The sequence below is a fragment of the Nothoprocta perdicaria genome, unplaced genomic scaffold (assembly GCF_003342845.1).
Source record: "Nothoprocta perdicaria isolate Ctin4 unplaced genomic scaffold, notPer1 scaffold_150, whole genome shotgun sequence".
Classification (NCBI taxonomy): domain Eukaryota; kingdom Metazoa; phylum Chordata; class Aves; order Tinamiformes; family Tinamidae; genus Nothoprocta; species Nothoprocta perdicaria.
The window spans coordinates 1,634,337-1,656,670 of record NW_020454650.1 but is presented as its reverse complement, the minus strand read 5'-3'; the positions used below and the strand labels follow the sequence as shown (position 1 = coordinate 1,656,670).

The 22,334-nt window shown below is 41.8% G+C and overlaps 1 protein-coding gene across 1 annotated transcript in view; it reads left to right on the top strand.

Annotated features, from left to right (window-relative positions):
• The first annotated feature begins 5,209 nt into the window (after positions 1-5,209).
• TMEM108 (transmembrane protein 108) overlaps positions 5,210-22,334 on the top strand; it is a 135,310-nt gene continuing 118,185 nt past the window's right edge. The window contains exons 1-2 of the mRNA XM_026034830.1: positions 5,210-5,271; positions 5,573-5,706. The gene's annotated coding sequence lies outside the window, so the exon portion shown is untranslated. The remainder of the gene's footprint in view (positions 5,272-5,572; positions 5,707-22,334) is intronic.

Here is a 22,334-nt window from a genome sequence, read left to right as displayed (position 1 = left end):
TTATTCTTCGTCAGAGTTCATGGACCTGTCTGCAAGAGAATTCACCTAATCCTTTCATGACACCCTTGTCTGCAGATTGTTTGGTAAATACAGCCGGACCTATGAGTCCATGCAATTAAATGAAAGAGTAGCCCCCCAAATTTGCAAATAGTTGGTGTAGTCTCCAAAGCTTGAACTCTGATGGAGCACAACTAAAGAAACTTGTCTGCATCAAAACTTTTTGAGGGTAAATACATAAAAACAAATATACAAAATAGTAATAATAAAAATAAATCTAAGTAGCATTGCTGTTAAGTTTTTAGCTTAGAAAAGTGCCTTATTTGAATTTCCCATTGATTGAAAACTTAGTTATTACAACCAGGAGTAGATCAGGAGTAAAACCAGGCTGTAATTTTGGGCCCACTTTGTACCCTGTTGTAACACTCTAAAATTGATGTTTGTGAGGTAGCAGAGACCAGAATTTTGAATTTAGAGGTGTTAATAAATAGATTTTAATGGTGTAAAGATAGGAGTATAGCTGTTGCAATAAGGGGAGAGGGGGATGGCTGAGCTACGAGTTGCCATTTGTTGGCTGACCGAAGAGCTGGGCTCTGGGCCCTTCTTGGGCTAGGAGCATGCGCGTCTCAGCTTGTTTCTGGGTCATCCTTCCTACTGAGCACARCATCTGAAGTTCATAGTTAAGGCACTCGTCGTGACCTCTGCCTTGCAGATAGCATCCCCTCGGAGAAGAGCATGAGCTGGCACATTTACCTGTTGGCCTTTGCAAAGCCCTCTTGAGCACTGCCTGAAGATCCAAGCAGTTCTTTATTACAGGGAAGAAATTCCCCGTGCTCTCTGTCATCATTCCTTATGCACCAGGAAGCAGATTTTATCCAGAGCGTGCTGCAGTGTGAGGAAGAGCCTTGCTAAGTAGAACTGCTGTGGCACTTTGTGTCTGGGAGCGTGATGTGAAGGGAGAGACGGATCACGCAGTGCCACAAGTGGGCAGAGCATTAAGTGCTGCAAGCAGAACCCCTGCGCTTGCTGCCACCAGCTGTGACCACTGAGCTTGTCCTTCTGAGAAAGGCACGAGAGGAATTGCTGCRTGACTCTGCCAGGAAGGAACCTCCTTAACCTTTAGTTTGTTTTTCAGATTCATTATGTTATCAACCCATTCCAACTATGAGGTGTGGAGAGCTCTTGTCCCACCATTCAGAATTGTTTTTTGTTGATTCTGTCATCTCTCAATGTTTCTGTAAAAATGTAGGGAGCCGTGCTCTGTTGGCAGAGTCACTGCGTTTGAAAGGGATCTCTGGAGCTTGTCAGATCCAACTCCCTGCTCAGTGCAGGGTCAACCACAGCAGGTTGCCCAAGGCCATTGCCAGGCTTCGAATATCTCCAAGGATGGAGACTCCACAATCTTTCCTTGTAACCTGTCCCAGTGTTTGACCACTCTCATAATAAAGTAGTTTTTCTTCTTCCTTCTGAGGGGCAACCATGTGGTGTTTCAACCACACCTTCAGGTTTCGTGTCATCTGCAGGCTTGCTGATGGTGCCCTCTGTCCCRTCATCTGGTCTAGCAAACACAGCATGGGTTGGTCATCAGACGCCTGTATTAAGCTTCATCAAATATTTTTAGAGCTTGTGGTGAATATGACATTGTATGAACCAAGTATTATTATTATTACAAGCAACAGTGCTGTTAATGGGTAATGTATGTTAGGGTCTACGAAATTCTCAAGAAGTGCTTCTTTATGTGGTTATTTTCAGTAGTGCTTCCAGAGAAAGGTAGCAGTGGGTTTCAGCTTGCTGCTTGTGTCCCTCCAGCAGCAGTAGGTGTCTTGGAGAAGTGGAGATTGGCTCCCTCTCTGTTTGGCTCRCCATCCAAGTGGAGACTCGACCTATACAGCCTGGCAAAGAGGGGTATCACCATGAAAGAAAAGGGAGGAGCAGCAGTGAATAAGAGCTTTATGGATTGGGTTTATTATCAAATTATTTTAATTGAAAATTTCACTTAAAGAACTCTTTTCCAATCTCCTAAAATGATTGCTGTCATTTGTTAGTGAATATATTGCATCCAGTCACTGGAGCAAGCCCAGTCTGGGGATCCTGATGGGTGCCTTTTTTCTTTCCAGTTGATTTCTGTAAGTGCAAGGTACATATTGCCATCAACTCCCGCCAAGCTCTGCAAAAGTTTCCCAGGTTTTCACACTGGGTAAGCGTGCATAGTGTGCATAAGGTGAGGTATTCACAGACACTGCTCTCTGTAGGCCTTCTATATAATCCACAGTAAGAACAAGAGCCCTGAAGAAATCTGTTCAGAGCATGGCCATGCTGTAGTGTAGTGAGTTCCCCATGGAGAAATCCCTCTTTCTCCATAGAGGGAACTTGGGGAGGCCAGGTTTAAATCAGCCTTGGAGGACTCCCTTTGCAGTGCTGCATCTGATGCAGCACAGAGCAGGGCAACACTATCCGTCCTCCTGGCATTCATTGAGCTTGTCAAGCCTTCATAGCAATGACAGTTTGTGCCTTTCAGGGCTGGAGCATTAGAGTGTAAAGGTGGGAAATTCAGYGGGTCTTAAGAAGCTATTGGGACATGCAAGAGAGGAAGGTGAGGTCTCCGAAGCCCACCTGGGCAATTATAGGTTTCTGAGTCGCATTTCTTCAAGGYGGACTTGGAGTCTTAAAAGCCTGTGATCTAGAATATCTAATGGGGTAGTAGATGAGAGGACAAACAGGTGTCATACACCAAAACCAAAAAGGAGAGAGAGAATCAAGCAAGAAGGGAGAAAGAAGAGAAAATGAGGAGAGAGAAAAGAGCAGCTAGGAGTGCAGGGAGTGGATGTGTCTGGAGCCAGTACACTGGTTGCAGCAAGCTGATTTGTCCCACCTTCATGATAACTGTTGGGGAAAGGCCTCAGGCTAGGACATCGATCCAGAGGTGCTCTCCCACTCGGTAACTTCAACAAAATGCAGTGGGTGCTGGCGCTCTAAAACAGTGGTGTTAGTGTGAATCACCAGAGAGAGTGTGGAGAGGGGAGTTCTGTGCTGAGGACGGTATATCTGCTTCCAAAGGCACTAAAAACAGTTTCCTTTTAAACAGTGCTTGCATAATTCTGGCAGTTTGGGTATGGTTTCATTAAAAAAGTTGGCTGGCAGCTCCTGTTGCTTTATTAAGCTCTGTCTGTTAAGGCAGATTTTATTGGGAAGTTTCTTTAAGTAAAGCACTGCTGCGCCTTAGGGGAGTTTTAGGACAAGCTGCCAGCACCAAATACCCTCCTAGGGGTCAGGGGAAGACATGGGCTCACCAGTGGTGACCGAAGCCTCACGCAGTCGCTCGCAGCATCACTCACATTCAGTTCGTAATCTGGAATTCGTCCTCCAGCAGAGATGAAGCAGGACAACATTTAGGCAGGTTTTGTTTTAGGCGTCCTAAACTGGAGCTTGCACAGAGTGATCGTTGGAGGGGTTTATGATATATGGTCACATGCCTGACTACACATAATTCCTTCCAGATTTGAAATGCACATCTACTCTGGGCACCCGTCATACCTGAGAAATAGTTGCAGTTTTGTCTTCATAAAGTCACTGGTCCAGATCCACAGCCGCTGTAAATAGATCAATCAAAGTCGGTGGAGCGATGCCTGTGCTCTGCCTGCGCTCCTTGCCGGGTGTTTTTGGTGTGGATTGCGTTTCTTTGTCCCCAGAGGCTGGAAAGTCACCCAGTACACATGCAGTGGAGTCACCCAATACACATCCATGTGTCCTGGTCAGTGGTATTCAAATTCAAAGACTTGAAAAGGGTGATCCGTGTTGTACGTATCAAGCTGGTAAACCAGTGATGATATATAGCATGTTTTGCAACTGAGTAGCTTAAGACTGAGAAGTGCTGCCAAAATAATCTTTTTGCACATGTACACACACAGACAGAAAAGCTAGCAAGTCTGCTTTTCACTCAGTGAAGATTTTAAGAAGCAGAACTAAAATTTATAGATAATATCTATATTATATTGTAATATATAAATGGAGCTGAGAACTGTGGAATCATTTTTATATATTGGTAATGCTCCATTGTTCATTTTTGTCTTTTTATACCTTTATAGATCCACATGGCAAAATAACCTGAAACCAGGACAGTAGCTAATGGAGGTGTGTGTTATCTTTCCAACACTTAGTTCCCTTTGCTTTAGTTTCTCGGTAAAGTACCTAACATGTAACCAGACACTCAGAGAGGCTTTGTGAATTGTGCTAACCTGGAGTTTATATTACATGAACTACAGAAATTCCTTGATGTCTCATTATATAGAACAAACCCTGTAAAATAATCATAGGGTGCTATATACAGAGGGCTAGCAATAGAATACATCTGTGGTTTAAATACACTGTGATGTTGCAGTGTTCTGTTCGTAATGGCAGATTGAGAGGGGGGATTGCCTATTGATTTCTCTCCGTGTTTCTGTCAGTATTTGKACAGAGCCTGTGCATCAGGAGGGTAATTAATCTCAGTGAGCGACCAAGAAAACCACAGTTGCAGATGTTTTTCACCAGCCCGCTCGTGCTTGCTGCTCTGSGGTTGTTCCCCTCTCGTTCCCCACCGCAGGGAGCTGCCTCTTGCCCGGGCCCGTGTTCACAGCACGGACGTGCTCGTGCGCACCGCGCGTGCTGGAGGAGCTGGGCACAGAGCAGGCAAGTTTAGCTCTGCTCTTATGACCCTTCCTAGGTAGTGTTGGTTGGGGCATGGCGTTAGGGCTCACCTTAGTGGCATCCAGACACTGCAGTAACACATGCTCAAGGATCTCTCTGGAGTTCCCTGGGTAGTTCTACAAAGAAGAAACCATCTAAATGAATATGCCTAATGGCCTCCTAAATTCACCCTGCTGCAGGCAACTTTTGGACACTTATTTTAAAAAAACTCTTTCAGAGTTTTTCTTTTTTTGTTGGCATAGTTGAGGAACACAAATATTACCCAGGCATGTTTGTTCATGGTTGTTTCTGTGAAGGGTCTCATTGTCCTCTCTTGTTTTCCACCTTGCTAAAGACTCTGTCAACCTATCAGCATACTCTGAGTTGAAGATTAAGTGTCTTACTGTTTGCACAGTGAATGAGTAAAATATTTTTTTCTTCTTTAATACGGCCTGTCAGCTTCCAGTTCTCAGAAATGATAGCCTTCCTGTTCCTGAACTGGTATTTGAATTATGCAATTTATTCCTCTTCCACAGGAATCAATCTTTAACAGAGACAATCACAAAGTAATCAGCAATTCAAAGTTTTGAGTGTTTGAATTTCAAAAAGGTAAGAACATGTTCTCAAATATGTAAGATATACACGTGTGGAACATGTAAGATATGCATGTATAGAAAGCTTGTGAAGAAATCCTAACAGTTGTTTCTGCATCCTCCCATCTACTTCCTTATCTTTAAAAAAAATCAATGACCTACAGAAACATTGCAGTCAGTAACTCATTGCCCTGAAAGCCCTTGAGAGCAAAGGGAGCCACATGGCACGGTGCCATAGATACTTAAATTGAATGCCTTGTAGAATGAGATATGGATAAACATTTTGGAATAACACACCCACTTCTGTAAATTTACAGGTTGCACCAGCTGGCAAATGTAAAATACTAGAAGAACAAGAAGCTGGATGAGCTGCTGTTGATCGGAAAGGGCAGAACTGATGGACTGTGTGGATATAAATATGTTCGAAAGCGTCTGTTCTTCCTACTACAAGGTAAGGCACAAAGGGATTTTTCTGTCAGATTGTTTCTCTTCATTGTAGTCCATCTATTCTTTCAGTGGCAATGCCCAAGATAGCAATTGAGTTGCTCTCTGAAGCTTGTACAAGTAATGGAGACTGGTTCATTGCCAAWATCCTTGGGTAAATGTGTAACTGCACTATATTCGGACCAGGAAAAGCCTGAGCTTTCAAAATTCAATGAGCAATGTGGATCCTCAGGTCTGATGAAATTCAAGCTTGTGAAGTGTTTGTTAAGATAGCCAACCTGGGTCTAGAAATAACTCCCAAGTGCTACGACTCTCCTTTATTGTAGATTGCCAGTAGGAGACCTGCTTGCCACCTAAGATGATGTCTTTCTTTCACATTTCTTTCTTACTGCCTAATRATGTTGACCGAGGTGACTTTGAAACTCATTCCTCTTAATACAGAATCGCTCTTAACGAGGAGAAAGTGTCTCTAAACTAGATGTAGCTAGAGACCCAAATTTAGAAGTCTTGCAGGGTTCTTTCACTTTCAAGATAGCTAAGTAGCTTTCTATAAGACCTGATAAATCTTGAAATTGTCTGTATATTCCACTAAGATACTGTATTGGTTTTGGCTAGGATGCCTGGGAGGATACAGTGTTTGATACCTTTGCTTGATCAGCTGTTCAAGTTGGGTAGATTCTGTGTCTTTCTCCTGATGACTGGGTACCATGTCATGTATTTTGAATGCTTCCTTTATTGGGTTGTTTTCACAAAAGATATGACAAAATGCAGAGGTTTTCCAAAACTTTAGTTTGGAATGGATAGAAACATTTGAGAAAAAGAAATGGAGCCAGCCAATTCTTGTCAGCACAAGACTGCAAACTCGCAACAGCAGCTGATGTTGCTCGGTAGTGCAAATTAGACAGCCATGCAGTTGCAAAAAGCTTCAGGTGCAGCTRGTCTTCCTTAGTGACTACTTTAAGCCAGAAAGGACCCTCAGCTGAGGACAGCATGAAAATGCCAGGTAAGCAATAACAAATGCAATTTACCAGGACAAAAAACAAAACAAAAACACATTTAAGCCCTAGAGTGCTTGGGATGATTCAGTATTTTTTTCTTTTTTTTTTTCTTTTTTTTTTTTTTGTTATGGAGGAATGTATATGGAAGCACCATAAAAACCTCAGCTGTAGTGAATGCAGTGCTTCTTAGACCTGGTCTCGGTGGCAGACATTTGTCTGAGGAGTTTGCTTTTTTCCTCCAGATGCTTGTGTAGCATTTGGTATCCGCACACRGAAGTGCTCCAACAGAGTCTATATTACTACCCAACATTGGTTCAGCAGGTGGATTGCCCTGGTCTACACTTTCTCATTTTGAACACCCTTACGCTTAATAAAAGTGGAGTCCCCAGCTCTACTGCAAATTCCTGTTATAATTGGGGACCTTGGCATGCATGTGCAAAAATCCTACCTTGTCTATTTTGATCATGAACTGAAGTTCTGAAGAGGAACTTCACAGAGTTTATGCTGTGCCTAATGCTGGGATGAACCTAGTCTTGGTCAAAGTGTCCGGCTCTCCTTGTGTGACAATTAATTCTTCCAAATAGCTTTGATGTTCCTGCAGCAGCCGTTCTGGGAAGGGAAGGTGAACTCATGGAGGGGAAATTCATCTTCCGTGGGTGTAGCTCAAGATCAGCCACTGAGATCACAAGTCAGGATGGCAGACATGTAACAACTAAACTGATTCTTCTTTGAAAAGGACTGGTGATTAGGGAAAAATGCACGTGTTTCGAATGTCTCTGTGCCGTAGGTAGCTGGATCTGTAGTCGTATCCGTTGGCAGTGAAATGTGTGTCTCCACTGCAACGCAGCGACGCTGCTGTTCCAGTGCCACTCACTCTCAGCACTTTAAAGCAAAGTGACAGAGACACATGCTCCACTTCTGCAGCTCTGCTGTGGCAGTGGTAGCCTGTGGCCGTGGGACAGAATAAATAAATGTCGGTAATAATGTTTTAGATCAAAGCCATRCCCTGTGTCCCTGAACTTTCGTATTGTTGTTTTTATGTAGGCATTGCTACTCRTAGTCTTCCAGGTATTTTTAAGTGCAGAAATAGTTCAGGGAGTGAAAGAACAGGTAACCTGGCTGATACCTACTACATGTATTCAGATGATAMGTGACACCTGTATAGCTTCTGTTGATTTGTTTCAGAGATTTTACAGTTTCAAAGGAAGGTTGTTTTTTGRAAGAGTAGTTTGAATTGCATGGACTAGATCATGTACTCAAAAAGCTTCAAAGCTAATGAACAAAAAATATCCTTCATCTTATCAAAATACTTTTGTATCTTTTTTTTTCTGGGGAATGCAAAGACRTGTTTGTTCTGGTTATTGAAGCGCTCATCATTTATTTGTCTGAAAACTTTATTTTCGAACATCAGAATAGCTGAACCAAAGCCAGCTCCTTTTGCTGAGGCCTTCACACAGTTCAGTGAAAGATCCCTTCCTACAGTTAATAGAACAGCTTGATTTTTGGCTCCAACTTTGCCCTCTACTTTTGGATGCAATGAGTTTGCTGTTGCTATCACTCACTTTTATTAGCATCGTGGAGGGACCGCAGGCACTGCCTAGCCACAGTTGTGCAAGGCGCTGCGCCAGAGCAGGCATCAATCACAAATGCTCCCTTCTGCAAAGAGCGTGCAGCCTGAGAGGCAGGAAAGAATAGATGGGCACAGCACAGCCAGGAATATAAAGGACCCCGAGACATTTCTCCTTAGCATGGTATGAGCACTTGCAAGCAGCCATTTCTATATGCAACTCTGTAGCCCTGAAGCGATTGTATTTTAAGGTGATGTTTTGAGAAGCAGAGCGCTTCATCCCTCAGAAAGTAGGGAAGGATCTCAAGAATTGTCCATATCGTTGCAGAACTCCCTGTGCGCTCGTTTTGATTTGAATAAGAGCAATTTGCTACAAATTGACTCAAAAATGGAAGCACTTTCTTGGCTTGGGGAGAAGCTTTGCTTTCTTGACATTCAGCTTGCTGTCCTACAGTGTAATTTGTGCTGACGTTTGATGGCACAGTAAAGTCTTACAAACTGCAGTGCCATTTGCCCTACATGACATAATTCAAAGCATTTATCCATAATACTTCCACTTGAAACGACAGCAGCCAAACTGCCTTTTCTAATTTCAGCCCTTTGGCTCCTTTGTCCCCGGTGATGAGTTCTGCTCTYGCAGTGTGTGTTTGTCAGTGCAGCCTCAAGTCAAAAGATGAGATAGCAGCTAGCAATCCAAGGATATTTTCCCCTATTGCTGCATGAGTTTGCTAGAAGAAGTCATTAATCCTTCATGAGGCAAATTATGAAGGAGCTGCAGAGGTTAACCCTCCCAAAGCAGGTGGTTTGATAGAGAAGTAGCAACAAAGTCAGCACACACAATAKGGTGTTTTTTTACTTGCCACCATTTAATGCTACTAATATTTGGCATTAATCACAAAACGTTACATTCAAAGCCCATCAAAAGGAAAATGGTATGGATGAAGATCAGAGTCTTTATAATAATAAAAAGGCTATTTTGTTCCAATTTTGATGTGTGTCACTGTGAGTGAGAATTGCTTTGTTACGGCTACCTTTGATTTAATTTGTTTCTCCAAGGAGAGTTCGTGCTTCTTCCAATACAGAAGGGTGCTTAAGCTCTGGTTGTAGCTTAGGCAGTCACCTGCTCAAGCAGCATATGGGCTGCTGCACGTAGTTGCTATCTAGTCGTGAGGAGGTGCAGTTGTGTCTTTGATTGCATCTTGCTCGTGGTGACCCCTCTTGATCTGCATAATTCGTTCCACTTGATGAGCCTTCTGTKTTTCATTGCAAAAAGCATATTTTATTATTATTCCTCATCCTTGGCAATAACTTTATTAGGGATGGTGGGACGCAGGTGGAACTACRTGCAGGACATTTCGGTAAGAGCAGGTGAGAAGGGTGCGGATGCCAGGTAGGTGGGTAAGGGCCTGCTCCATTTCCTTGCTTAACACAGGGAATGAAAAGCTGGGAAAGTCACCTACTTTTGGGTAGCTGAAACACATTTCAGGCTCCTCACAAGACTAATGAGTCATGGGTTTGAGGACAACCTTGTATTGACTGTGTGAGACAGGGAAACACTGTTATCGCTCGCCCTGTGCAGATGGCCACTGAGATTAGCCTGGGGCCGTGCAGAGCAGAGCAGGGAAGTAAATTCTGCTTCTTAAACCAGTGCCAAAGCCCCTCGGCTCTCCCTCTGTCCCTCAGGACTTTGAAATTCTTGCAGTAGTAAGATGGTATAGGACRGAAAACCCCAAAGATTTTTTTTTAACATGTACAACATATAGACATATGACATAGACATATATGACATAGACATACATAAACATATATCACATGTTTAGATTGCATCATTTTTCTCTTGTTTTAAGAGCCATAAATCTTGATACTTTTTGCCGTATGCTAGCTCAGTGACAGGARTTAGTCAGAAATTCCTTATGTAAATGGAAAATTCCTTAAATGAGTGCTGCAGCTTAGGACTGATGCTTCATCATCTTTGGCCTGATGTTAGTAGGGGATTCTCTTCTCATTTCTCATTTAAATGAAGTTTAAAGGAGAAACTAATCCATGGCGATGGCCAAGTCCTTTCTGAGTAGCAGTTACCTCATTTTAATTTGCGTTGCTGTATCAATTTGGAAAATATCATATCCCACCCTTAATGGGTTTCCGATTACAAATGATGGACTTAACTATTTTCTGCAGGATAAACAGGCCACACCAGTTCCATTAGGGAGCAGTGTATTGAATTTTCACCTGTGCGCTTCTAGGTCAGATTTAAAGACAGCAAAAAGGTCACATCTTGTTTCAACTATTTGATTTTTGGGGTTTACTGTAAATGGGGTACTGTAGACCGCAGAAAATCAGCAGAAATGGGTGGTTTGGGGAGAGTTCAGCTTGTTACAAGGAAGAGGCCAAACTGAACTTTTAAAGTGTGATCATCTGTCTAGAGAGGTAAAGTTGCAACTGGAAAAAGGTGTTTTTTTTTTTTTTTTTCTTTTCCTACTCAGGATTATTCCTGTAAATCAAGATTCTCTTCTTCTCTTACTGGAAAGAAGCCAATGTGAAAACATGTTTTAGAAATAAATATATCAGGCATGTGTTGTATACATTTCTCTATCTGTACTGTTAATTAGTGCTTAGATTACTGGAAGTGAAAAGGCTCTGCGTGTGATCTAACCTTATCTTTTTTTGTTGCTGTAATTTTTTCATATATTTTCATGTACTAATAGCTTAGATTATATGCATGTAGTAATGGCTTAGATTTAGTGTAAACTGCCTAAAAAAACACTCTGTAAAAGCAAAGACAGAAAAAAATACTTTTTTTTTTTTTTTTTTTTTTTTAAAGAAGAGTTGTTTGGAATGCAAACAGCAAAGCTACAAAGCCAAAGGAATGATCCTGACTAGTATGACAGCAGCTCATCACACTACACTTAGCAAGTGAAAGCCAACATTATGTTTTACACTTACTTTGGAGTTGTTATAGCTGCAAAGAAGTGGCTGAGTGCTGAACGAAGTGTTTAAAAACGGGGAAAGATTTTGACTGCTTTAATGTTCCATAAAAGCATGTTTTTATGCATTTTGGTGTGGGATCCAAATTTAAATTGTCAGCATCCTTCCCTATGTGTATTAAAGGGCTTGGAAAAATGGAGTGTATAAGAGGATTTGGCAGAAGAGGTAACAGTGGCTTCTTTCTWTTTTGTTAGAATTAATCCGAGACAAGGATGGTCTGAGCACCCTGTTAGTGACAAAGAACACCAAGATCTGATTTTGCATGGCTCTAGCCAAATCACCTAATTTATCAGTCTTAAGTCTCGCACTTGGTTAAATGGCAGTCACTTTGCTTAAATAGCATTAACTACTAATGTTGCTTAAACAGCATGAATTTTGCCTGACTTTGGGAGGGAAATGGTGACAAAATGTGTGTGCATTTGCTGAAGTTTGACATGGTTAAAATGCAAAGTATAGTTATCACAGGGCTTTGGTGCCTTTTTGTATGATCACCTGGCAACATTATCTGGGCAGTCTTGGTGACCAGAAAAGTTAGGATTTAATATCCCAAATCCTCTCTTGAGGTTGTCTTTTATCACTTCAGCATCGTGGTTTTTCATTTCTTTTCCTTGCTAGCAACTGCAGAGGCAGAGGCTACCTGGTACTTTTCTGGGTGATGTCCTTATGCGGCTCTGTCCTCCTTCCCAGTAGTCTGAAGAAAGCTGCACTTTTTGTTCAGTTAGTTGTGTCCATTGCTGACGTGTCCTGCAAAGCTTGRTGAAACTTTGTAGGTCAGATAAATCTTAGGTTGTGCATTTTATGCTGTCTTTTCTTTTTCCACCCCATTCTCCAGAAGAGAATGCCAAGCTAAGCCAAGCTAAGAATAACTTCAGAGAGTCACCTTGTGCCATCCTGCTCTCTGATCTTGACCGCTGGTTTTCTTTGTATGATCTTTTGGTAGAGGCCACATTTACATGTAGCATTTTCAGTGAGAAGCTTTAGTCTCTGATCTTTTCTCTAAATTCAAAGGCACTTTGCCTATCACTGTAGGCTTCTCTATTTTACAGTTATTGCTGCTTCTTTTCAGATGCAAGCATCATCTCCTAGAGAGCAATGTGTCTTTATGTACTGTTGTCCTAGGCACTGAAATTCTCTTGCATCRTATACTTTATTTCCTAATTCTGTYACAGAACATGAGTAATAACTATGGTTTTCTGCATGGAACTTCTCAGGTGCTGATTGGCATGAGTTACCTCTCCGTTCTTGTTTTGGTCTTCCTTCAGCAATTTAGCAGTATTGTGTTATTTAATGCATTTGCCTTTTCTCCACAATAGTTTACCTCTTAGTCATCTTTCAGAATCCATACATTTGTTCTTAACTTTCCCCTTTTGTGAATTTGATGTCATTTGTTTTCCTCCTCTGACTGATGAAATTCTTCCATCATCTTATTATTATCTGTCCAGGTTAATTTTAGCTCTCTGCTTATTGGAGATCAGTCTGCTCTTATCCAGCTTTACACTAAGTGGTGTCTTCCRTGTGGTTCTCCCTCTTGGGACAGTTTCATCTCTTCTGCTCTGTGGAGATCTCTGCTTCTCAGTTACAAAATGGCAGGCATATTTTTGTGCTGCTGGTTATTGCCATGCCTGCCTTTGGATCRGATAGATTCACATGATCTCTATAAGGAAATGATGCTGGCATTCCCATTTTCTAATKCTTGACTCTTTTTGGACAGGTGTGTGTAACATAATGCCTGCCTCTTTTCCTTGCAGATGAATTTCTATGTGTAAATATGGAAATGTTGCTTTGCATTTTCCATTCACACTTGCACATTAYTTCCCAGAGGCTTTCTCCTGGGTTTTTCTTGGAGTTTCTCCCATCCAACCTCTTYCTTAATTTAACTTTATTTCTCTCATGACTCTACTCACAGGACRCCTGATTTCCAGGCTTGGAGGAGTGAAGAGAATTTGGAGCTTGATAAAGAAATTTTGGCAAGCAAAAGAGAAATAACCCTCTTTCAATAGCCCTGAGAAAGAAACTTTGTGATTGTCCTCTGCACAAGTGGAAAAGGCATAGGGAATTGATGGGATGGAAGCTTCTGGGGACATGTTCCTTAAAAGTTGTCCCATGAGCATTGAATCTTTTAGTGTGAAGACTTTTCTGCACTGATCGACAGATTATCCAGAGGTGGAGGAAGCCTTTCTGCCTTTTCGCCTGCAGGTCTTTCTGTAAAGAACTGTAAAAAGCCTTGCTGAGTGCTGCTGTTAGCAGCAGTGCTGTCTGATCTAAAGTGTGTGTCTGCTCCAGTGAAGCAAAAAGGATATATTTGCACAAAGAGAATTCCCTGAGAGAAATTTATAATCTTAACAAAGATCCGTTTTTAAGTTTTTGTAATTCTTTCCCATGAATGGGATAATTGAATGAGGGGGAGGGAGACTGTTTTACTCCTTGTTCTGTCAAAAATTTCATATATAACTTAGGTTAGTAAATGTGTGATTTGGAAGGGTTTTAGGATCTTAGAAAAGAGATTGTTGCTCAGTGGAATCACAGAAGAGGTAGGCAGCGAGCCCAATTGGATTTGAAGACTACAACGGGGACCTATCCGCATCAATATGAAATGTGGCAAGACATCTTAAAAAAATCTGACATAGTGTCTGTAGAAGCTCCTTTCCCCACGGAGGGTGTTTGGGAAGTACTTCAAGATTTATGGATGGAGAATGTTAAACTGGAAGAGCACAAAGTGTTAGAATATGGAAGGGGTAAAGACTTATATCTAAGATTAGAAATAAATAGTTGCCTGCCTCCCAAAGTACATGTTTGGTTTGCAAGAGCTGCTGGGTGCAGTGTACCAGCAGGTTTCCTTAGAATTAGGTTTTGATATGTGGCTGCAAGCAGTGACTTTTATTTATTCTTAAAAGAACAGGCAGTTTTAGAAATCAGCAACTCATTATGGTGCAAAGACAGTCTAAAATTAAACCTGATGGTTTGTGTCTCAGGCAGTGGCTCACAAGAGTTGGGGAAGGCTTTGGAGAGGGCAAAAAGATATTTCTCACACGCTCCACAAAGAGCATAAGCTCTTAGTGTTTAATATCTCAAAATCTGACATGAGTAACTATCCACTGGGGTTAGTCAAAGACTATAATTAGGAAGTTTTTATGTGAGGAGAGGATAACTCATTGAGGTACTGCAGGAAGAGTAGCTATGGAACATTTTCACAGGTATTTTTTCCAATGCTTTTATCTCCAGTTTAACCTCCCATTGCACCAAATCACCTTCATTTTGCCTGTCTGATATAAAAATGCATTAGTAGCTCTGGCAAATACTCTAGTTCAGTTGCAACAAGGTGCTARCTGATCTGCTGGGGGTCTTTGCACCACCTGCAGCAGTCGGTGCTCTGCAGCTGGGGCTCCCTCACGTTTGCCCTCTTCAGAGGACTGGCACGGACAGCTCCAGTGTGATATCTGTGGGAGTACTGTGATAAGTCTTTTTTGTCTTTTTAAATCTAACTTTTGCTGCTGTGCTATAAACAGAGCAGAACATGAGAAATGTGATTGCTGGAGGGCCCGTGCAAGCTGCTTTCCTGCCACTAAAGCAATCCATACGGTGATGGTTGGACACTGCAGACCCTTTCCTAGCCCAGTGCCCAGCTCCGTAGGCAGCAGCAGCTTGGACCTTGCTGGTGGCGTGTGATGTGACAAGAAAAGGAGCAGATGAAACCTCAATTTGGCGATGATGCCTTTCATTTCTCTGGGGAGGAGTTGCCCAGTTCCCAGTATCTAACAGGGGGTGCTTAATGCCTTGCTGTGACATCTCTCTCTCTTTCTGAAAATAACAAGTTACTGGCCACAAGTATTGTTCAATAACAGAAAAATTAGTTAATACCGTACTGCTCTATGGCTAGGGGTAAGATGTAGTAGAGAGGGCAGATGCTTTCCACGGGTATTTGCTGTTTTCTGAGGCATCCACCATGGCTCAGTTTGTCCCCACTACCTGCTCCTGTACTGATCGATCCTGAAATAATGTGGTGCTATCACCTGGGGAGAATCCCTCAAGGCATTTTCTCCTGTTTGTTCAGCCTTTTCCCCAGAAGGATAATCTGGTCCATATTTAGCTCAAGGTAATCTTCACTCATTTATACCTCTGTCGTGACTGCAGAAAACAATGATGTAAGTACTTTTGAAAAAGCACACAAGACAACTTCCWGAATTTATGGATAATCTTCCCAGTGACATCATGATTAAAATGGTGTTCAGTATGTTTGTGCAGTTTTTTCCAGTGGTTTAGATGGGAYCCAGTCATGTGAGAAAGGCAGATCTGACAGCAAGAGAAAAAGTTATTTGGAAACCAACATGGTCTTACAGTGACCCTAGAGATCAGCTCTTAAGGGGTTTTTCTTGGACGTGATATTTTTGCTCAGCTCAAACGGTGATCCTCAGAAGCGTGGGCAAGGTTGGTCTAAATTGGGGTTGATTCCAGGAAGTGGTGCTCATCRGCCTAAGCAGCTTTCTTGTTTCTCTTTTGGAACTGCTGAATAAATGTGGACCAGAGTCTGCTTCTCTTCTTTACTAATCGTAAGAAAATGTGAGAGATTTTGTCTCTGTGCTATTAAAAATCATAGGTTTAATTGCATTTTTTGAAGATCTTCTTTGGTATTAATTCTTCTGTCACATCCTATGCTAAATGCAGCATTATCAGTTCAGAGTTTTATTTTACCTAATCTGGGAATTTCTGCTGTCATTTCTCAGAACGAGAGTGTTATTATGTTACCGTCTTTTTCTAGTCTGCTGAAGAATACCAACCCTTGATTCAAGCATTACTTTTGTGTATTTGAAAGGCTCTTACACTGTGATCTGCTTTGGTTTTATRTCAAGAAAAAAAATTAATGAACAGTCTAGGGACATTAGGGATGAATAAGTGCACGCTAGTCCCTCCACAGCTTTTCTCCCTACTTCTTGGTCTTTATAGCAAGGAAAAATCCAACTRAATGAGAGAATAACGTTATTTTCCTATCTACTCAGCAAAATATTGCATTCCAAATGTATCGCTTAACTGCAGAATTCAAAAAAATCTAATAAGACAATAATTGTGTTAAAGCTCACAGATAGTTTTCTGGTGCATTTTCTTAACTTAGGACATGTCATTTCGCAGACTCAGGCCAGTATCCTCTCAAACGTTCTTTGAGAGTTATTACCTTGGGTGAACTTGGGCCAATTTACTGTTTGTAAAAGAGTATGAGAATCTGATCMCAAATCAATGTATCTGTTCCGATCYATTAGATGAAATATCAGTCATTTCATTTGCTCTTTTTAATTAATAACTACACTGTGTTCTTACTGTCTTTCAATTCATATAATTCAGCAGCAGATGATGAACAAAGATCATAGATAACTTGTTTATGGCAGTGCCAACCAGAATTGTTCCTGGTGTGATATTTTCCATTGCTTTGTGCAGCGCACTTTGTAGTCAGCTGATGGCTCATCGTTYCCTCTTTCTCACTGGGTATGGTTCAGCTTCACTAAAAGGCTCATTTATTGTTGCTGTGAGCAGTTCATCAATGTTCTTGAGTTGATCAAGTAATGAATCCATATAGTTCACTCAATAGTGGAACAGTTTACAAACCTCTGTGGCTGGATGGTAGAGCTGGACTTGCCAGGCTTGGAAAAGGCAGCAGAGGCTTTGCTGCCTTTAATTGCCCTGTAATGTGCAACTGTGTCCTGCTGCTTTTCCAGCAGAACCAGCCAAAGAAGGGAGGCAAGTTCATGCTCTAGGTTTTGAAGGGTCCAGCGGTGAAGATCCACTTCATGGCAGACTTCTGCCTCAAGTCAGCAAGACTCCCTGCTCAAACTCACCCTGCTCACGCCTTTAAAGCTATACAGAGTCTTCTGGGTGGTTCAGTAAGTGATAGCTTTTAGGTTTTGGCAGTTGACCTGGAGCTTTCCAATTTCCAGTGAAAAATTTGGTGGTGAGTAAACTGTCAGCAGGAAAAGCTGTGGTTCTGTCCCTTGATAGGAAAGTGGCTGTGTTCCCAAAACATAATTACTGAACCATTTGCAATCCAGAGATAGGATTTGACAATGGGTCTTTTCCCTTTTTATAACCCTTAATCTACAAGGATGTATGAAGTCATATAAAGCCTTCTTAATCCAGGTAAAACTTCTGTCTTCTCCTCTCTTCTTTTCCACAGTCCAGCAAACTTATATACTTAACTAAACCTTTAATTGCATAAGATTTATCCAGATTACTTTTATTCTATTTACTTTACTTTCCCCAAAATTACCTTCATAATCTCTTTCAGAAATAATTTCCCCTTTAAAAGTGCCTTGAACAAACTCCTTATCTGAAGTAGAAAGTTTCTCCTACCTCTTCTTTTATTTAATACAGCAAGACATATTAAAGAAGCATAAAGCTCGAGCCACTGTAGCTCACATTGTTGCCTAAATCAGCTACCACCAGTGATTACTGAAGTATGGAAAATCCAGCGTTTATCCCACTTGATTAGCAGATCCATTCACTATGCTTTATTCTTCCTGTCCTTGTGGAAATGAAGATGTTTGCTCAGTCTTTACAATTTTGGCCAGGTAATTATCTCTACAGGGGGAAAAAAAAGAAAAGTGGTGGGAGGGGAAAAAAAAAAAAAAAAAAAAAAAGAAAAGAAATGATTTGGAAGACAAAAGAGAGGGAGGAAATGTTAGGTGTTCTCATCATTAAGGAATTGTGCTGACAAAAGTTCTCCAGTCATGAAATAACAAGAATTGAAGGATGAGAAGAAGGTGAAATAAAAAGGACTCTGAGCATGGAGTGGGAATGTGGTTGGCATATTGACTGGCTTGTTGAGTGGGAGGAGGTAAAGGGATGACAATTGCTGACTTGGCTGCTGGCTGTGTCCTGCTTTGCTCAGTGACACATACAGTCAAGCACCCTCTCCATGCCCAGCTGTAGGCAAGTGATGCATATTGCCTTACTTAACTAGGAGCTCTGCTGTTTATTTTCCATTTAAAGTTCCCAAAGTATTTTGAAAAAGTTGAAGGTAGACACATAATAAATATAGACATGCACCACTGCCTAGTGCCACTGTGGGAATGTAGAATTGCTGCCACCCTAGGGGCACTAGAAGAAACCTACTGTGATCTGTAAAAAGGCAGTCATTCCATGAGTCTCTTTAATTATTTGCTAAATTTACTTCCTCAGCTTGACAGTAAATATGGGGTGTTATACAGCTTAATGCATAAGAGTTTAGGAGGAAGAGAGACATATGTTTGCTTACTCTTTACATTCTTCTTGTATTCCTTTTATAGACTTCTGTCAGTAGAGTCAAATATCATCCTTTTCCCTTCTAGAACACCAGGAATTTACTCTGTACTAAGTCACCGGGTCTTTTTTTTTTTTTCTTTTTTTTTTGCAGTGAAAGATTTTTAACAGCCAAAGATTACATCCTGAGGGGAAAGAAAAGACTTCTGCATATATGCAATTCACTGAGGACAGAATATGAAGTAGATGGCTGGGTGGTCAGCTCCAGGATGTCACTTTTCAGATTATTCCCATAGCAGCTCATTTCTGATCACTCACTTCTGCATCCTAYTGCTCACCAATTCCATTTGCAAAGCACCTCATTTTCAAAAAAAATTGTAATGACTGTCTTAAAAATACTCAAGTTATAGTGATCCACTGAAAATAATACCCAGCTTCTTTTTGGCAGTATTCMCCTGTTTGGTATCTTCTGGGATTTTGGTTTTGTTTTTCCTTTTGCAGCCTCAATTTCAGCTGTCCTTGTGACAGTAATTTTGGAGTAGAAAGCATGAAGGGAAATAGCTCCCTTAATGCCTTTTTGCTGCACAGTTCAGAGAGGAGCCTGCTGCTGCACCTGTCAGCAGTGAGGCGAGCAAGAGGTAGCGAGCAGCATGAAGGGAGAACTAAGAAACCATGAAGATACAAGGGAGCCATATTTCTCTGAGAAAGGTACATAATGTTGTCCAAAAGTAGTGTGTAGAGGGAGGAAAACACAGCTGGGGACCTGAGGGAAGTGTCGGTCAAAGCTTGAAAGCAGACTAAACGCCCATGGTAAGCAGTAGGCTCTTGAGACTTAGTAAATACTCCATCCTCTGACCTTCATGTTATGCTATAACCTCAAGATCTCTGAAGTCTCTGTTGTTCTCATCATTGCTGTTGTGTGTTCAGATGTACAAAGCTTAACTTAAAAGGGAAGAAAGACATCTGGGAGAGCGCTGGCCCAGGCAAAGTTGGTGGAGAGGGGCACATGGAAAGCTGCCACTTACTGGGATGGACCTTTAGCTCCTCTACACCATGAGCTAAGACACCCAGGTTTCTAAGACCAGACCAGTGTACAGACTTCTTGAATATTTTGTCCTATGTTTCTTCATAGGATGGTCAGGGTAGACCCGCAGCCTGTCCTGTGCTGCTAGGTCAGCTAGGGAGAAAGCTGCAGAGCTCTGCTGCTGCTGCAGAACTGTCCACCTGACCTGGCCACTTTGGCTGCATCTGTACTAATAAATTAAATGTGCACAGAGCCATTCTTTGGCCCTGAGGACAGTTGGCTGGGTGCAGCTCATGCCCAAGTGATTAAATTTCTTTAGCTTTGGGAGAGCATGGACACATGCAGGCTGCTTCCTGGGGTTGGTGTCTGTTCCTCACTGACCATGGTCCAAACCATGCCTGGGAATTGTCAAAAACAGCCCCAGAGGCATTTGAGTGATTTAGCAGAATTGATTGCTTTCAGATGTCTGTGGGTGTTCCCTAGCAATGAGGCCAACTAGCTGGCATGTTCTGCAGAGATGACTGGAAAGCTGGAGTTAGGGATGTGACGTGAGATGTAGGTGGTGGGGTTGCAGAGTGAGACTTACTGATTTTGGTAGTGCTACTACAGTGTTTTTGGGGGCTGACTTTACTAAATTACTCCATTATTTGCAAATGAAAATTTTCGCTGTGTTTTAGAGTTTCTGTGCTCAGGGAGCTCAAACCAATCTGCGAAGTGAACAGGGATAGATTGCAAAGTCTTCTTCAGTAGAATTACTTCAGCTTTTCCCAACTCTCTGAAAAAAGGAAAGCGAGATTCTTGGGATTTTATTTTGTGAGGGACAGACATAAAACAGTGTCTATTGACGGCACAAAGAATTGCACTTGCTAACGCCTTTGTGTGAATCTGATCCTATTTCCTGATTGCAATAGTTCTGTAAACAAACTTATACTGTAGTTTATTTCTAACTAATTAAGGTCTTATTTAAAATATGAATCATTCGTACACCAGAAYGATATATTTATTTATTTAAAATCAGGGAAACGGGCATTTCATAGTGAGATCTGTCTCTGCTGTGTGATTTATTATCCAAAAAGTAATCTGGGGTTGCTTCTTTGTGAATCCAAGCATCTGTGACGTTAATGTTACTGCATTTTATAATTGGTACTTAATAGTTTAAGTGGATAATCAGCTAAGACATAAATGCAGCTTACCAGGAAACAATTGAGAATTTAGGATAATAAGGCTGATTAGGCTCGGTGTTACGCCCGCCTCATGCCAAGATAATTCTACTGAGGTGGAGTTGTACAAATAGTACTGCAAGATACATGGTGATCAGGCAGACCCCCTTCACACATACTTGACTGCCAGTCTTTGARCGGGCTTGAACGTTCTGGGCTTTCTGGTAGTACTAATAATACTGGTTGTACTAATGAAGAGATTTTAAAATGGTTTAATCACAGAATCACAGCAATCGGTATTTAAAATGTTTTCTTCTGTTGTCCAGACTTACTCTTTTAGATTGAAGTATGACAGGACAAGCATCATGTCCAGCTTTACATAAACCCAGTGGCTTTTAACATTCCGCAGGAATGATTTTTTTGCTGCAAAATGATGTGTTAATGCTCTGCAGGGGAACCGCGCGCGCCCTTTCAGTGGACAAATGCAGCATTGCCAGTGTGAAATGCGTTTGAGCTCATAACTCATGGCCCTCAGGGAACCATGTGGTCCCTTCAAGAGCTGTTTGGGGGAAAGGTAAGCAAAAATAGCTTCAAATGGCCGTGATAACTCCCAGGCACAGGGCTTTGTGGGAACCCATTTAGTCCATGGCACAGAAGAGAACTTCCTTATGCCAGGTATCAGAGGGAGGWGAGACAGAGCCTGGTGGGGCAGACGTCCGTGCTGGGCATAGTTCCTGCAATGTTATTTGTGGCAAGAGAAGGAAACTGTGAGTACCGAGGGCTCGCTCTCACCTACCGAGGACTTATCCTGGCACCGTTTCCCGGGCGTTTTGCTATGGATTTGAGAGCCATAGGAGAGGGGGATCCACTAATGAGAATGCTCATTCTCCCTCAGGTTCGCAACGCTGCTCTGATACCAGGCAGTGCTCTTTCTACTGCATAGCCTGACCTCTCCAAAAGTGCTGGCTAACCCCCATAGCACCCGTGTTTGGCGCTGTCCTGGTGTTGCTSTTTGGCATGCCCTTGGCAACTTCAGTGTCGCCGGAGCAGCAGCTGGTGCTGGGTGTTCAGGAGCCACATGATGGTGAGTTAGGATACACTGGACATATGCTACATGTCCAGGCCTATTAGAGGATTAATTTATGTGAGCCATGCAGCTGAACTAAAGCTAGTGATCCAAGGCTTGCAATCATTAGTCTACCATGCTTAAGTACCACAGGCTACTCATCTTATTCCACATTTATTTCTCCTCCCATTAATTCACTGGGGAAAAAAAGAAGAAAGAATATAATAAAATATAGTAAAATATAATAAAACAGCCTCCACTGGGAAAAGGCACACATTTGTTCTGTAATGTTATGTTAAAATCCAAAGTAGCTTGCTATCAGCTGTGTTGCCTACAAAAGCAAAGCTGAGAGATGGTTGTAGTGTTTGTTTGTTAGTCACTGCTTTCCGAGTGATTTTTGCACATTCCTGGCTAACTTCCACCAAATTTSACAAATATTAGAAATTCCTGTAAATTGTATGGTAGAAGTTCTAACGACTTACAGTTCAAGAGGAAGCAGGTCCCATTTGGATTTTCGTTTTGATGCTGGAGTGATTTCTGTACAGGGGTAACTCTGGTCCCTTCTGAGAATTTTGTCATGAAGAAAATGGCTGAACCGATTTGATGAATAT